This window comes from Sturnira hondurensis, unplaced genomic scaffold (assembly GCF_014824575.4).
Source record: "Sturnira hondurensis isolate 20B ecotype Veracruz unplaced genomic scaffold, ASM1482457v3 Scaffold0005279, whole genome shotgun sequence".
NCBI lineage: Eukaryota > Metazoa > Chordata > Mammalia > Chiroptera > Phyllostomidae > Sturnira > Sturnira hondurensis.
In genome coordinates, this window is record NW_028077910.1 from 12,271,404 (window position 1) to 12,287,779 (window position 16,376).

Sequence of the window (16,376 nt, forward strand, 5' to 3'; positions counted from 1 at the left end):
ATGCACATGTCTCCCGTGGGCCAGATGTGGGCTGCAAGAGAATATGTCATGTTCTGATAGGACCTCACCCAGGTGCACTAGGATTGATAAGACTACACGAGTGTCCTCTTAGGGCCAAAGCTGGGTTAGGGTGGGGTGTGGCATAAAGGTCAGCTGGAGACCTCAGTACCAAGTTAGTGGTGTTTGGAATTTGGCAGGGTAGCAGGGGGCACTTTCAGGAAAACACAGAGAAGAATCATTTCAAGAAAGAAATCAGTGGGTCATGTCTGCCAGGTTTAGAAAGGGCCACTAGCAGATCAAAACAGAACTAGGCTGCACTCCTCACCCCTAATCTCCTCTCTCCTGATGGAACCTTTGATGGGGGCAGCGGGATCAAAAGATGGAGCCAAACAATCAGGGAGGGATTGGCGAAGGAAGAAATAAGCTGACATTTTCTTCCTATCGAGTGCAGACATCCAGACCTGAAACCGCATTCAGTTCAAGAAGGAGAGGAATTGAACACATTTGAGGTTCAGCATTTTGATTATTATACTAATTCACTTCATCTCATTTAATAAAGCTATTTCGAGGTTTGAAATACCTGAGGATCCACCCATTAATTTCTCCCAGAAGCACACAGTATCAGGCTAATGGGTAACTCTAAAGAGACCTGGGGAAGAAAGAAAATTGCTTTATAACTTGCATATGGAGATCAATAAGTTTAATACTAGTTACATTTTGCATAGTGATTAATATTATTATTTCAATATTAAACAGTTTGTAGTAAACTAGCATTCTTTTTATACTTTCAGGGAATATATACTTAACAAAAATTTTCTTATCTTATAAAATTAAAATGAAATTTTTAAAGATTTTAGCATATAAGTGTATTGTGAAAATTCTGCTTATGCAGTAATTTGAGCCAATTGCCTCTATTCCCAAAAGATGGGTATTATTGTCTCTGGTCATATCTTCACAAACTTTAAAGAAGACAATACTCAAGGATCCAAAAAATACAGAGTTCATTAACTATCTAATACTCTCTGGGGTGCTGAAATTCACATAAGTAGACGTGCAAGTCTTTGAGTTTCAGTTCTATTTGCATTTATGTTGCTGCTGAGAAACAGACCCCTCACAGGAACATCAATGATTAAAGAAGCATCTTCCGGATAGCAGATAATCAGTAAGGAAGCCAACAAATAAAGCAACTCCAGGGATATGTTCTCCCAGCCTTCTGTCTGAAGTCAAAGGTTATTCATCCGGTTTACATGGCAGCTGCTGTCAGTGTCACTGAGAACAAAGCAAGAACAATACCAGCGTCCTTTGAAGTGTCTTTGATTGCCACTCTGAGTCTGATGGGGAAACAGTATTTATTTCACTCAGTGTTAAAAATACAAAGTGAAAAATAAGCATCGATCTAGGTTCCTACTTCCCTGAAAGATTTTTTTTCATTATGTATGTTGTTGTTCTTAAAAAAGATAGTCTCTATAAATATTTTAAGTCCCTTTAGTAAAAAGATTTTGTGACCAGTAGGACATCACTCTTTGTACTTTAAAGTTATATAAGGAAGTTATATATTTCAAAGTTGTTAGTGTGAATATGTAATAGTAGTAGTAATACAGGGCATGAAATATTTTTATACACAAAAGTAGCATCTTGGGATGTTGATTAGAATTTAAAATTGTCAATTATATATACATAAAATTCCATTTTCATTTTTTCTCTACATTATGTGATAAAATATACAATTGAAAAGCTGAATTTTGGAAATTACTGAAAAATTGAATTGTAAATGTGGTAATAGCATTGACTCAGCTATAGGTTCTAGAGATTTATGCATGCATTTCTTAAAATGTGTGGCTCAAAAAGCTGTTAAAATTTTATCAAAGAAAGCTCTCTAATATTTAAGGATCACAGGATTTCATAATGTCATAACTCAGAATAATACAGATCATCATTCTTAAGAGGACAGGAGTTCCTATCTTTTTCACTATGTGTTCCTATTGCTTAGAACAGTAGTGGGCCTTAATAGTGCTGAGAAGATATCTGTTAAATGAATAAAAAGGGGAATCAGAACTGATAACACGATATTGGTGTCAAATACTAGTAAATATCACCTGCACCGGAATCAGACAAAAAAATGGGTTAAATCCCAGCTCAGTGATTAACTACTTTTTTACTTAGTGATCATTCATTAATCTGAAACTTATTTTCATCAACTCTTAAATGGCAAATCACTACCAGTATAGTGTCCCTGGATTGGAGCACCTGGCATGAAAATCAGCGTTACCTCTGGAGTTGCTGAAAGGCCTCTCTGAAGGGAGGTGGCCATTGGCCATCCAGTCTCCCTCCATTGTCCCAGGGCTGCACTTCTTGAGCTGGGAAGCACCTCTGTCCCAGCTGCCTCTACCAGTGGCCGCTCCTATGCACACCACAAAAACTCCTTCAACCAGAACCTGGCCTAGTGGAAGATCTTTATCTACCGCCACACCACCAGTGCTCTTGGGGTGCATTGCCAAGAGCTGGAGTTTTATTTTGTTCTTCTACCTAGTTTTTCCTGGGCTCCTGGCTGCAATCTTTTCATTCAAAATGTTGGCTATTCTTTGTGCTCTGAACTCGAGGTCCCAAGTTGTTGTGGCCTGATTCCTAGTCCAGGACTTGTGGTTTTCCCAACACCAGTGACTACACTCAATTGTACATTGTCGTGAATCCGAATTCCTATAAACAGGTACATTGAAGATCCTTAGAAGTTTCTGAAGTGGTGGTTTAGAAGAACAGAAGAATCCCACAGTTAGCCTTCATAGAGCACTTTTTGAACAAAAAGGTCCAATTAATGTTGCATGTCTGTTTGTTTTCTTACTTCAAGTATGCAGTGGTGTGAATGATCCTGATTTGGGCTATTACACAGGAAATTCTTGTATTTTTTGTGAAAATAGAATACTATAATTGGATTAAAGCTTCAAGGTGTGTTGGGAACCACCCTGCCTGATTTCAGAAGCTGTAACCCCCGTGGCTAAGGCTGAGTGAGTGACCTTGGGACCTAAGCCACTAAGGAGACAAAACTTATCTCCCTGGAAGGAGCACCACTTCCGCTCCTTTTTCCATAACTGGCCCCTAATTCTTGATCAGTTAGCCAATGACGGGTAAGATTTCCAAGGGGGGAATCACATAAAATAGGCATGGTCCACGTGGAGGCCCCAGGGAAGGACTTGGGGGTCTATGGAGAAAGGGGGTGATGGATCCTCGCCCCTCAGCTTTGACAAAGCCTGAGTCCTCATTCTGTCTGCAAGAAGTCTCCTAATCTCTTGGCCGCCTTACTACCCCTGCCTGACTTAAGCTTGAGACAATGCCTTAAGCCTGAAACAATGCTGGTGGTGGATTCTGCCCTGTGCTAGAAAGGAGGGGTTCTTTAGGGTGGTCAGACCTTAGAAGGAATATGTAAAATCCTGTAAAATCTGCTTTGTTTAGAGTGCTCTCAATTAAATAAGGTACAAGCAGGAAGTTTGTTCCTCAAAGTTTTATAGCTCTTTAGCCATCTGACCTTGACCCAAAATAGGCCCTCAGAGTTCTTTGTGTGTTATCTATTGTTTGATCCTTACTGCCTAAAAATGATTAATGAGTTTTACCTGTATTCCTGTGTAAAACAAACCCAATAAAAGCCCATCGAGGAAAAGGCTCTTGCCCCTTCTCCTTTGAGAGACTGGCCCTCTTTCCTATCCAAGCAGCTCATGTCTTGGTAGACTTATTCTCATCTGTGGCAGCCAGGGGTGCCCTGTGGTGGGAGCCCCCCCAACAAAGGTGAACCTAGAAAGGCTTGTATTTCAAAGGATGAAAGCATAGCCATTCTACGAACTCATCCTTCCAAAGGAAATATAGGCTCAAAATACTTTCCATAGGTATCTACAGCCGTTGCTTACTGTCTAGGTCATCTTTAATCCTATAAGTACTGTGAGAGAAATTAAGGTGGGGGGCAGGATTGATACATCACCCAAACTAAAAAAACAGGTTGATAGTGATAGGTGTTTAGGACTAGTTTTGTTCAATACCATAACGCAGGTGCAATATGAGTCAGATGTATCTACAGAGCAAATGTCATGTTGTCTGTCTTCATTTTATATAAACTAGACCTTGCATTCCAGAATTATGAGACCACGTTGGAAAAGGTAGGGTGGTATGTGACAACAGGTAACACCATAATGTACTTCCAGGTCATCATGTTCGGTGTCCTCCAAAGTAAATGCTTGTTGCCTCTGCTATCTTCTGAATGAGCATATATAGTCACCAGATAGGAACAGTAAAACACCAAATTCTAACCTGTAAATTGAGGAATCTGGAAATATTTTTATGAGGGTTGATTGCTTAAGTGCCTAAGGCTTAATGTTATGCTATATCAATAATTTATGGAATTAATATTGGTTAACTATCATATTTTAATGTAAAAAAAATGGGGGGTAAAATGATACCTGACCAACATCAAGTAACTTTATAGCTGCAAGAAATTTGGTGTTTGGAGGAGTTCTGTACATAAAGAAGAAAAAAGAAAATAAAAAGTGGACTCAAATGTGTTGTTTTACTTTTTGTAAAATTATTTTTATATGCTAAATTAGTCTGGATTATTTTAATTAAAAACACATTTGGTTGTAAGTCATGGTAAAAAATAGTGATGGAATTATTTTAGTTCCCACACTATATCTTATAAAGTATTTTAGACCAGAGATGAAGCATAGCATTTTTGCTTAGCTAGTATAAACATATACCTAATATTTTATGAAATTGAATTTATAAGATTTAAAGTGTACAAAACTTTGTCAAGTATCTTATTACTCTTTTTATTTAGCATAATGTGAAGTCTAATAAGATATGTTGTTAAATATAAATAAGGTACATATGCTGTTATTAAAACACCTAACTTTAAAAGGAACAATTATATTTTAATACATTAAATAATTTAAGATAAAATACTTATATTGTAGTTGCTATTTTAATTTTTTCTTGTAATATCAATCTATTTAAATTGATCAAGCATCATAGTGAATGACATTTTAGAGGAAGCCACTTAATGAAATCTACATTTATTGCATTATGCTGATGAGGCTATGTTTTCATAATATTCAAACAAAAGAAGTTCCAATTCATAGGATTTTTGACTTCTTAAAGGCTGTTATAATTAGTTTAACTAGCATTAGCCTGCAGCTATATATTTTAAAATTTTTCCCTGAGGCTTTGTCATTATATTTTGTCTTAAGGATTTTATTGCCTATGTTCCAAACTTTGGGATGTAGAAATATAATTTCTTTTAATTAGAAGGTAAATTTTGATACCTGAGGGAGTTAGGACTTCAAATTGTATTTTTCATAGTACTTCCTAAAGTCATACTCTCCAAAGAGTGTTTACTATAAAGAGGCAAAGTTACATTTGAATTTTAACATGGCCAATCCCCAGACTCGGGTGAATCACTGAACTCTACCAACATTGTTTTAATTCTTTTTCAAAATGTATTTTTATTTTATTAAATTTACTGGGGCGACATTGGTTAATAATATTATATAGGTTTTGAGGGCGGATATCTATGGTGCATGATCTATGGTTGCACTGTGTGCCCAGCACCAGAAGTCAAATCATCTTCTGTCACCACACATTTGACGAGCTTTACTAACACCCTCAACCTCTTCTCTCGGGTAACCAACATAATATCTGTCTCTATGAGTTTCTGTTTCAAGGCCTATGCATGAGTGAAATCATATGTTTTCTGGCTTTTTGTGACTGACTTATTTTGCTTAGCCTGATATCCTCAAGGTCCATCCACGTTGTTGTAAATGGCAGTATTTCATCTTAGGGCTGAGTATTTCTTTAAAATAGGGAACCTTCATATTCCTAACAGAAAATAGTTTCTCAATAATTTTAGGGTTTTTTTCCTTCAAAATACTTCTTATGCGAATATAGGTGATCTCTGTGGGAGAGATATTGAAAAATAATTAGATTTAGAAAGCAACGAGTATTTTCTCTTTTAAAAAATACACTTTATTAATTATGCCATTACAGTAGTCCTAATTTCTCCCCATTGCCACCCTCCACTCAGTATCCCCCTTCCCTCCAGCAAACACCCTTGGGTTCATGTCCGTGGGTCATGAATGTAAGTTCTTTGGCTTCCCCATTTCTTACACTGTTCTTAACATTCCTGTGTCTATTTTATACCTACCATTTATGCTTTCTAATCCCTGAATCTTCTTCATCATTCTCCCCATTCCCCCTTTCCCCTCCCAGCTAATAACCCTCCAAAAGATCTCCATGTCTATGATTGTGTTCCTATTCTGTTTGTTTGCTTAGTTTGTTTTTTTTTAGATTTGGTTGCTGATAGTTGTAAATTTGTTGCCATTTTAATATTCATAGCTTTAATTTTCTTCCTTTTCTTAAACAAGCTCCTTTAGTGTTTCATGTAATAATGGCTTGGTGATGATAACCTCCTTTAGCTTTACCTTATCTGGGAAGCACTTTATCTGCCCTTTCATTCTAAATGATAGCTTTGATGGGCAGAGAAATCTAGGCTGTAAGTCCTTGCTTTTCATGACATTGAATACTTTCTGCCAGTCTCTTTTGCCTGCAAAGTTTCTTTTTAGAAATCAGCTGATAGGCTCATGGAAACTCCTTTGTAGGTAATTATCTGTTTTTCTCTAGCTGCTTCTAAGATTCTTTATTTTTAAACTTTGACACTTTAATTATAATGTGTTTTGGTGTGGTCTTCCTTGGGTCCAACTTGTTTGGGACTTTCTATGCTTCCTAGACTTGTATGTCTATTTTCTTCACCAAATTAGGGAAGTTTCCTTTTATTACTTTTTCAAATAAGTTTTCAATATCTTGCTCTTCTTCTCCTTCTGGCATCTCTATGATTCATATGTCAGTACATTTGGAGATGTTCCAGATGGTCCTTATACTATCTTCATTTATATTGAATTCTTTTTTTTTGTGGTTCTGGTTGAATGTGTATTCTTTATATTCCAAATCATTAATTTGAATTCCAGCTCCCTTCCCTCCACTGATGGTTCCCTGCAAGGGCGACTTTCCTCGAAAGTTCCCCCGACCACCACAGATGACCGTAAACAAGACAAGAGACATGACATGATCTGCTTGGGAAGGAGAAGTGGCCAGTTTCCCAGAGGAAAAAGGCCTTGAGCAGTGGCCAGTTTCTCGGGGGAAAAAGGCATCGAGCTACCTCCTCCAGGGGCTTTTATTGGGTTGTAATACACAGGAATACAGGGTGGCAAGGATCAAAGAAATCTGAGGGCTTAGTCTGAGTCAGAGTTTGTCAGAAACAGAGTTTTAGGGGTTCCTGCTCAAACCCTTAACATATGAATGAAAGCACTCTTAGCAGAGCAGATTTCACAGGTTTATCAGGAAGTTTCTGTGATGCCAGATTTTCCCCCAGGACATGCTCTAGCAAGGCAAGGAGCTGCACCACTCCCCAACAGGTATTCAGGCTTAAGGGGATTAGAGCCAGGAAGCATTTCTCCCAGAGAACATGGGGACTCGGGCTATGTCAAAGCTGGGGGCGGGGGGCAGAGTTCATTGCTCCCTCTTTGTCCCAACCCCCAAGGCCTTCCATGATGGCCTCCCACATGGTCATGTCTGGCTTAGTTTATCCCTCCTCTAAGGGGTCATATCCACTTTGGGGGCAGGGAGGAAACTGAGGCAGCATTTGCTACCAGAGACAAGCTTTGTCTCCTGTAGCTCACATTCCAGAGGTTACCACTGTCCTTAGCCACAGGGGGTAGAGTTAAATTCCTAGAACCTGGCGGAGTGGTCCACAGCAGTTCCCTGTAGATTTTTCTTCATTTCAGTTAGTTTAAACTTCATTTCTTCATTTATGTTGTTGTCCCCAATGAGTTCTTTGAGTGTCCAAATCACCAGTGTTTTGAACTTTACATTTGATAGCTTGGTTATCTCTGTTTCATTTAGTTCTTTTACTGAGATTTTGTTGTGTTCTTTCATTTGGACCATATTTCTTTGTCTCCAAAATTCGGCACCTCCCTGTATTTGTTTCTGTGTATTAGGTAGAGCTGTTTTCACTCTGTCTTAGTAGCATGGCCTATTGTATAACAGGCACATGTAAATTGTATGGGGTGGAGCCTTAGACAATCACCAGGGTGTAGCAATCCACTTCAATACTTTGTTTCTCAGAGAGGGGTCAGTGCCACTGCCTGTCTTCTGGAGGTTTTCTCGGCACTAACCTCATTTCCTGTCACTTTACCCCTTTTCCATATGCTACAGGTGCCCTTCCTGCTGTAGCCCTAGTGCTGAATCCCAAAATGGGAGGGGTTGCATACTTTCTAAGTCTGTGAAGACCCTTCAAACAGAATCTCTTGAAAATCCAGCCATTTCTTCCACTGCCTCAACTCCCACTGGTTTTTGCAGCCAGAAGTTATAGGGTTTATTTCCCTGCTGCTGGAACTCTGGGCTGTGCAATCTGTCCTGGAGCTGGGATCGCTCACTCCCATGGTATCCTACTGGGGACCACTTTGTCTTCGCCTGGCAAATGTGACTCAGCTCTGTATGGAAAACCTACAGGTGCGAAGTGGTGGGCAGAACCCAGACTTGCAAACTGAGTTTTCCCATGGGAATCAGGCCTAGAAAATGCTTACGGATTGTTATGGCTTGCTCTTGCTAAAATTCCCTCACCCTGGTCTAAAGCAACAAATGTGTATTGTCTATCTTCAAGGTAATTTTCAAAGCCTTATGTGAGCTCTCCAAGGACAGCTAATCAGCTCATTGTCATCCCCCCTGCATGTACCTAGAATGAGTTCTTTGAGTGTCCTGATCACCAGTGTTTTGAACTTTATTTCCTTGATTGTACCTAGAATGTAGACAATAATATTCTGTGTGATAGATAATAAATCTTTCTTTGATGTAAGACCCAAGAAAAACAATAAAAGCCTGTCTAGGCGAGGGTTGAGGTGCTCCTCTCTTGAGGGAGTGGCCAAGGCACCCAGAGGCACTCTCCCCTTGAGAGAACAGCCGTGCCGTTCCCTTTTTCCACAGAGGATTGTTGTCGCCTGTGCATTGATTCTCGTCGTAAGCCACAACAGGCGGACTCTGCTGGACAGGGTCTGCCACAGTATCCCTCCCAATTTTTACCCATCATAATGAATGCGCAACTGCCCGTTCTGCCATCACTGTGGCCTCTCCACTCCAGACCATGTTTCTGCATCTCTCTGCCTGTCTCTGTGACTCTATCTCTTTTATCCATTTAATTGAATGTGGCTTCTTTAAATACTTGGTTGTTGGACTTCCATATAGCTCCATTTTCTGACAATTCTGAGTATTATTATTATTTTTATTTTTTTTTTGAAATTGACTTGTAGTTATTTCTGTGGTTGTAGGAGGAGGTGAAGCATGTCTACCTACACCTCCCACTTGACCTGAAGTCATCAGCTATGAAAAATGTTGTTACACTTTCAGTCTCACTGTGTATTTTCCTTTGATCTCAGAGTGAGCCCAGTGGGCCCCTGAACCCACCCTGTGATTAATTCTGAAGTTCTAAGTTGCATAGTTGGAATAGACATAGACAACACTCAGCAGAATCCACACATTGGTTTCCTGAATTATGGAGTGACAGCTATTGTGGTGGGTAAGGGCAAGTACAATTCACTAGAACTGCCTCTACCTGTTAGGTAGGGTAAATAGCAAAACCAAGGCAGGAAGAAGGAAGGAGACATGTCTCACCCACTAACTCAGCTATCCTGAGCCTGGTCCAATAAGATGGCCAGGTATTTTGAACATTACAAGAAACACCACAATGGTACAGGAGGAGGGGAGCCCCTGAACTTTTGTATGTATCATTTCTGTTATCTGGGAAAGAAAGCCCTTGAAACTGTCTGTTCATCCCAAGGTCTAGAAAGAGGATGAAGCGGGGGTCCACAGCACTCAACAACGCCTTTTCATACAACGTCTTCATTCAATTGGCTTATTTAACCTGTGCAGAAGGCAGACAAAATCTTGGAGAATAATAGTATATNCTGTGATTAATTCTGAAGTTCTAAGTTGCATAGTTGGAATAGACATAGACAACACTCAGCAGAATCCACACATTGGTTTCCTGAATTATGGAGTGACAGCTATTGTGGTGGGTAAGGGCAAGTACAATTCACTAGAACTGCCTCTACCTGTTAGGTAGGGTAAATAGCAAAACCAAGGCAGGAAGAAGGAAGGAGACATGTCTCACCCACTAACTCAGCTATCCTGAGCCTGGTCCAATAAGATGGCCAGGTATTTTGAACATTACAAGAAACACCACAATGGTACAGGAGGAGGGGAGCCCCTGAACTTTTGTATGTATCATTTCTGTTATCTGGGAAAGAAAGCCCTTGAAACTGTCTGTTCATCCCAAGGTCTAGAAGGAGGATGAAGCGGGGGTCCACAGCACTCAAAGAAAAGGCCCATGAATAACTTCAGTTAATTTCCCTAACTTTAACTGCCTATGGTCACCTATCTCTTTTACAACAGATGACAAAACATGGTTTGGAGCAAGATAAGAATTCTGGGAAACAACCGTCCACACATACGTATGTTTAGATGGTCACATTGTCCCAGGGGAAGTTGTCACCTCTTTTACCCAGTGATCCATATGTAACTCTCTCACCCCATTCTGCCAATTATGTCATTCCTCAGGACAAAGGATCTGACACTGTGTCTTGCCTTACTGCCCTGGACTTGCGTTTATCTATGTCCTGTACCTTTCTTTCCCACCTCAGAAATGCCGGTTCCCTTCCATGAGAATGTATCACTCATAAACTTTGCTAACATACTAATAGACTTGCTAATCTTTAATTCTTTCCTGTGTTGGCAATAAGAACCGAGTTTTTTCCCCAACATTCCTAGGAAAATCATAAACCAAAATCATTATCACACTCCTGGGAGCATTGCAGAGATTACTTTCACTATCAAAGACTAAAGGATACAGGGCTGATCATTCATACAACGTCTTCATTCAATTGGCTTATTTAACCTGTACAGAAGGCAGACAAAATCTTGGGGAATAATAGTGTATTATCTTAAGGTTTATCAGTTGATAACTCCAATTTCAGGTGCTTTAACAGATGTGGTTTCATTGCTTGAGCAAATTAATATATCTCTGGACGTTGACAAGCAGATATTGATCTGGCAAATTTATTTTTTTCTCCCACTGTCCATAAAACTCACCAGAAGCAGTTTGCTTGAAGCTGGCAAGATCAGCAATATACCTTTACTGTCATTTTAGTTTGCAGCAACTGATCACCTTTCCCTTTCACAAGGTATCACACTGACCCCCATACATTGATTATATTATGTTGATTAGATCTAGCTTAGCAATCAAGAAATAACAAGTACTGTAGACATGTTTGTAAGACATTTACATTTCAAAAGGTGATAAATACAACTGATTTAAAACTTAGGAGCCCTTTACTTCAATGAAATTTCAAGGATCCAGTGATGTGAGCCATGTCAAGATATCCCTTAAACTGAGGGATAAATTGCTGCATCTGGCCCTTCTTACAACAATGAAAAGGTACAAAATCCCCTTTAGATTTTGGAAGCAACATATTCCTCTTTGGGGTGTGTCCTCCAGCACATTGGCCAAACGACTTAAGAAACTGCAAGTTCTGAATGGAGTACCCAGTAAGAAAAGTCTCTGGAAGAGGTCTATGCTGCCGTGAAAACTTCTCCAAACATAGTATGTATATATGACCCAGCAGATCTAATGATGCTGGAGTGAGAGTGACCTATAGGGGTGTTGTTTGGAGCCTTTGCAGTCATCTGTAAGTGCATCAGTGCAGAATCTTAGGACCTTGGGACAAAGCTCTGCCATCTTCCTCAGACAACTACTTTCCCTTAAACACATATCTCTTCGCCTGCTACTGAGCCTTAGCAAAGGCTGAGTGCTTGACCATGGGTCACCAAATTACCATGATGATGAGCAGGTATTATCTGACCCACCAAGCCATCAAGTTGGGCATGCACAGTTAACATTCCATTATCAAATAAAGGTTGTATATACTTTATCAGATCCTGAAGGCACAATTGCATAAAATGATCCAAATGCATATCATCCCACTCCTGCTATACTTCCTTGTCTCTCGCAGCCTGCTTCTAAGGCCTCGTGGGGAGTTCCCTATGGTCAGTGGACAGAGGAAGAAAGACTCAGGCTGATTTCCAGATGCTTCTGCATGGTATGCAGGTATCACGTGAAAGTGGACAGACAGCAGTGTAGCCATTTTCTGGAAGATCCCTCGAGGGCAGTGATGAAGGGAAATCCTACAGAGGGCAGAACTTCATGTCCTGCACTTGGTTGTTCACTTTACTTGAAAGAAAAATTGGGCCAATGTGCAATTTTATACTGATACATGGGCTGCGGCCAGTGATTTGCTATTTCTCCAACAGCCAGGTTTCATGGGTCTAGGAATCAGGAGATGGAAATAGATCTGGTACCACTCATCATTATCTCTAGTGATTCACTGGCAAAATTTTGTTTCCTGTTCCCTTGACTTTATGTTCTACTAGCCTAAAAACTTAGTTCCAAAGGGTGGAAAGCTTCCACCAGGAGAAACTTCAATGGTTTCTTTGAACTGGAAACTAATTAAGACTGCCACCAGTCAACCTGGTGACTCTTGCCTCTGAATCAGGGAAGTAATGAGTTACTGTGCTGGCTGGAGTGATTGATCCTGAGTACAAAGGGGAAATTACACTGCTGCTCCACAATAGAAGTAAGGAAGAAGATGTCTGGATTCCAGGAGATCCTTTTAGAAAGTATCTTATTACTACAATGCCCATGAGAACACAAAGTATGTTAAAAATGTACTTATTTTAATAAATACTGATTGGTCTGTAAAACTGACTATGAGTTTAACTATGGTAGGTATATGCCATGATACTTCACTGTGTATACTTTGCTTTTACAAGGATAGAGCTTCTTTAACATATGAAAAGAACACAGCATCTCTCTTTGAAGGCTGCACAGCTTTTTTATAGTGCCTACCAGGGTTTTCTTTGTATGCTTTTGGCACACTGTGCAAATGGGCATTCAGTATCTTGGCTTTTTTTATTTCCGTCATCCCTAAAGAGATTTTATGCAGGAATTTCATACTGATCATCTGAATTTCATATGCAGGTAATCTTGGCTGTTTCTTCCCTGTTCGTGTTTGATCCTCTGATACCCTAAACATCAGCTGTCAGTTCCTAAGGGCATCTCCATATTTTCTGCCTAACTTTTTCTTTTTTATTGAAGTTTTGTTTTAAAACTCCCTCTTCACCCTGTGAAGTTCTCCTTGCATTTCTAATGATTTTTTCTTTGTCAATTTAGCATGTAAGCTATTCTATTTATATGTCATTGTTGTTTTACCTCCCTTCTTTGTAAAGTGTGTCGTTTATCACGCCAAAATATTTTTCTTCAGTTTCATAACTCTAACTTTCGACTGCAGCATGTTCATGTATGATGCTAACAAAGCCGCTTCTAGTTTTGTTTTGATACATATTTGACAAGCCCTTCATTTTCAACCTTTCTTTATTATTGGTTTTAAGTCTGTTTCTTTAGACCTCATTTAAATAGATGTTTTTGAGCCCTGTCGGTTCATAGGAGTCATAATTATGTCTACACATGGGGCAATGGTTGTGCATAGTTGTCATGCTTTTTCCATCTCGCTTTATGTTTGCTGATGATTTTAAACTATCCTTTCCTATATTTCATTTATCTTTTCCTTGTTTTTTTTAAAGAAAGTTTTTATTATTCATTTGATGTCTTTCTCTGATTGACTTATTTCCCCTAGCATAATGCTCTCTAGGTCTATCCTCGGTATTGCAAATGGTGAATTTTAATTGTTTTTAATTACTGAGTCATATTCCATTGTGTATATGTACCAACACCTTTCCTGACATATCTATTGTTTGGCTGACATATCTATAGCCAATGTTTGGCTATGGTAAATAACGCAGCAATGAAGATAAGAGTGCATATATTCTTTGAAATTAGTGTTTTGGGGTTTTAGAGATATATATCCAGGAGTGGAGTCACTGGGTCATAAGACAGTTCCATTTTTAATTTTTTGAGGAGTCTTCACACTGTTTTCCATGGGGGCTGCACCAATCTGCATTTCTAGCAATAATGCAAGAGGGTTCCCTTTTCTTCACATCCTGGCCTGCAATTGATGTTTGTAGGTTTATTGATGATAGCCATCTGACAAGTGTGAGATGACACCTCATTGTGGTTTTAATTTGCATTTCTGACAATTGGTGATATTGAGCATCTTTTCATATGTTTAATGACAATCTGTATGTCCTATTCGAAGAAGTGTCAATTCAGGTCCTTCGACTTAGGCAAGGCAAATAGACTAGCATCCTCAATGAGGGAGGGTAAGCTGGGTCCCATAGGGGTGTTCCCACCACCATTTTCTTCTCTTAGTGCACTCTTCCCAGTGTTCTAGTACTTTTTGCTATGACCTCAAGTCTATAGAAGCAAGGATCCACACCCACTACTTTATGTACTGGGTCTGACACAAATAGCTCCCCTTTTTATTAAAAAATATTTTATTATCAAATCATAGGCATGTAATTTTATAATATAACAATGTCACACTCAAGCACATAATGTGGCGTTTTACATGAAATGTTTAGATTAAAAAGTATAAATTATTACACCCATATGATTACCACACTCAACCAGGTGTTGCTTCTGCCAGACCCTGTATAACTTGGTCTTTTTATTCAGACCATCAGACCGTGTGTTCAAGGACCCTTTAAACCTTAGTCTCAGGTTCTCAAACTCTACTTTGTGCTCTTTTCTGGTGTATTCATTTAGGCTTTTGTTGAGTTAAGTGAGTAATCCAGCTGCTGATTGACTAGGTCAACTATGCAAATCTCTAGGAAAACTTTAACTTAATTAATTTATTTTGCATTAGAAAATGCCATAGCATTGTACACTCATGTGTATACATCAATCTTCCAATATTTTAGAGAGATATTATAAGTGCATATTAAGTTTCTCCAAATCATCTTTCATAAACTTTAAATGTCACTCTGATAAATGTAATGTGACTATGGGATCTCCTGAAACTTCTCTATACTCTTTGTGGCTAAATCCATAACACTTCTAGGATTATCCTTCTGCTGTCATTTGTAATTAATTCTCTCTTTGGGTCATTAATTGATGCTCTGTGAATGAACACATAACAAATGCTGTGAGAAATATATAAGAACAAGCTCCAGTAAGCCAATCAATTTTGACCAGTTCAAATTAAATTATTTTACTCACTGAATATAGTATTTAGAGGAAATTGTACTAAAGTAGTTCATTTAGACAGAATATTTTGGTGAGTCATCATGTGAAATTTTCAGTATCTTATTTTATTTACTCGGTAAAAGTTTATGTAGAAAGTAAACAACTAAAAATGATAAACTAAGATTTATTAGACACTCTCTGTCAAGTAGTCAAATAATGCTTTAGATGCATTGTATCCTTTAATAAGCACAACTCAAGTTAATACTGAGCTACCATAATTCTCTCATTTTGTGGATGAGGACACTGGAGTGTAGAGAATTTAAGGAAGTTGTACAAAATCTGACAAACAATACCTCACAAAGTCTAATTTTAAAACCAAATGTCCCTGAATTTGGGTCTCAGTATTTAACTGCAACAATATAAAAGTTTAAATTTATTCATGACTACCTACCTGTTATTAAATGTGATCTTATATAATTATCAAAGGATTTGATAACCATGAAACACCACTCAGTTTGCAGTGGCTGGCACTGAGAAAAAAATATAGATGAGATCCAATTTTTTGCACAAATATATATTCTAATTTTTAAAAATATTTCAATGTTATAAGTTATGAAATAGAACTTTCCAGAGATAACTAATTTTTTGTGGGCTTCAATGATAAGCCAAATAATGAACATATAAACAAAAGGTCAGAGTGTATGGTTTTGCCTTTTAGTTCCCTTTACTAACAAATTAATTCAGTATTGATCGATAAAGTCCCAATTAAACAAAGCCAGAAAAATATTGGTTTATATCAGTAGATTTAGTATACAAGGAAGAATATCCTTATTGTGAGCCACACAGGGCATGCTTGCTTGAGGCAACCTATAAATCAACATACTTAATTTATATGACATTCATTCCTTTTTCTATATAAAATACATAATGGTTGTATGAATAAAACATGTATAGTTTATATGAGGTCTGTCTAGAAAATATTCATCTGTATACTATGAAAAATAGACACATTTATTGAAGAAGATACAAGATAAAAAAACCATTGTACATAAGACAATGATGCCTCAGTCCCCTTCAAAGTAGGCACCCTGGGACCTTACACAGTTCTCCCAGCATCATTAGCTACTGCAGCATGATATTCATTCTGCTCTGGTAT

General features: G+C 38.5%; 1 pseudogene; it reads left to right on the forward strand.

Moving 5' to 3' along the window:
* Positions 1 to 1,247: 1,247 nt before the first annotated feature.
* Positions 1,248 to 8,315, forward strand: LOC118987502 (sodium/potassium-transporting ATPase subunit beta-3-like; annotated as a pseudogene).
* The last annotated feature ends 8,061 nt before the right edge of the window (positions 8,316 to 16,376 follow it).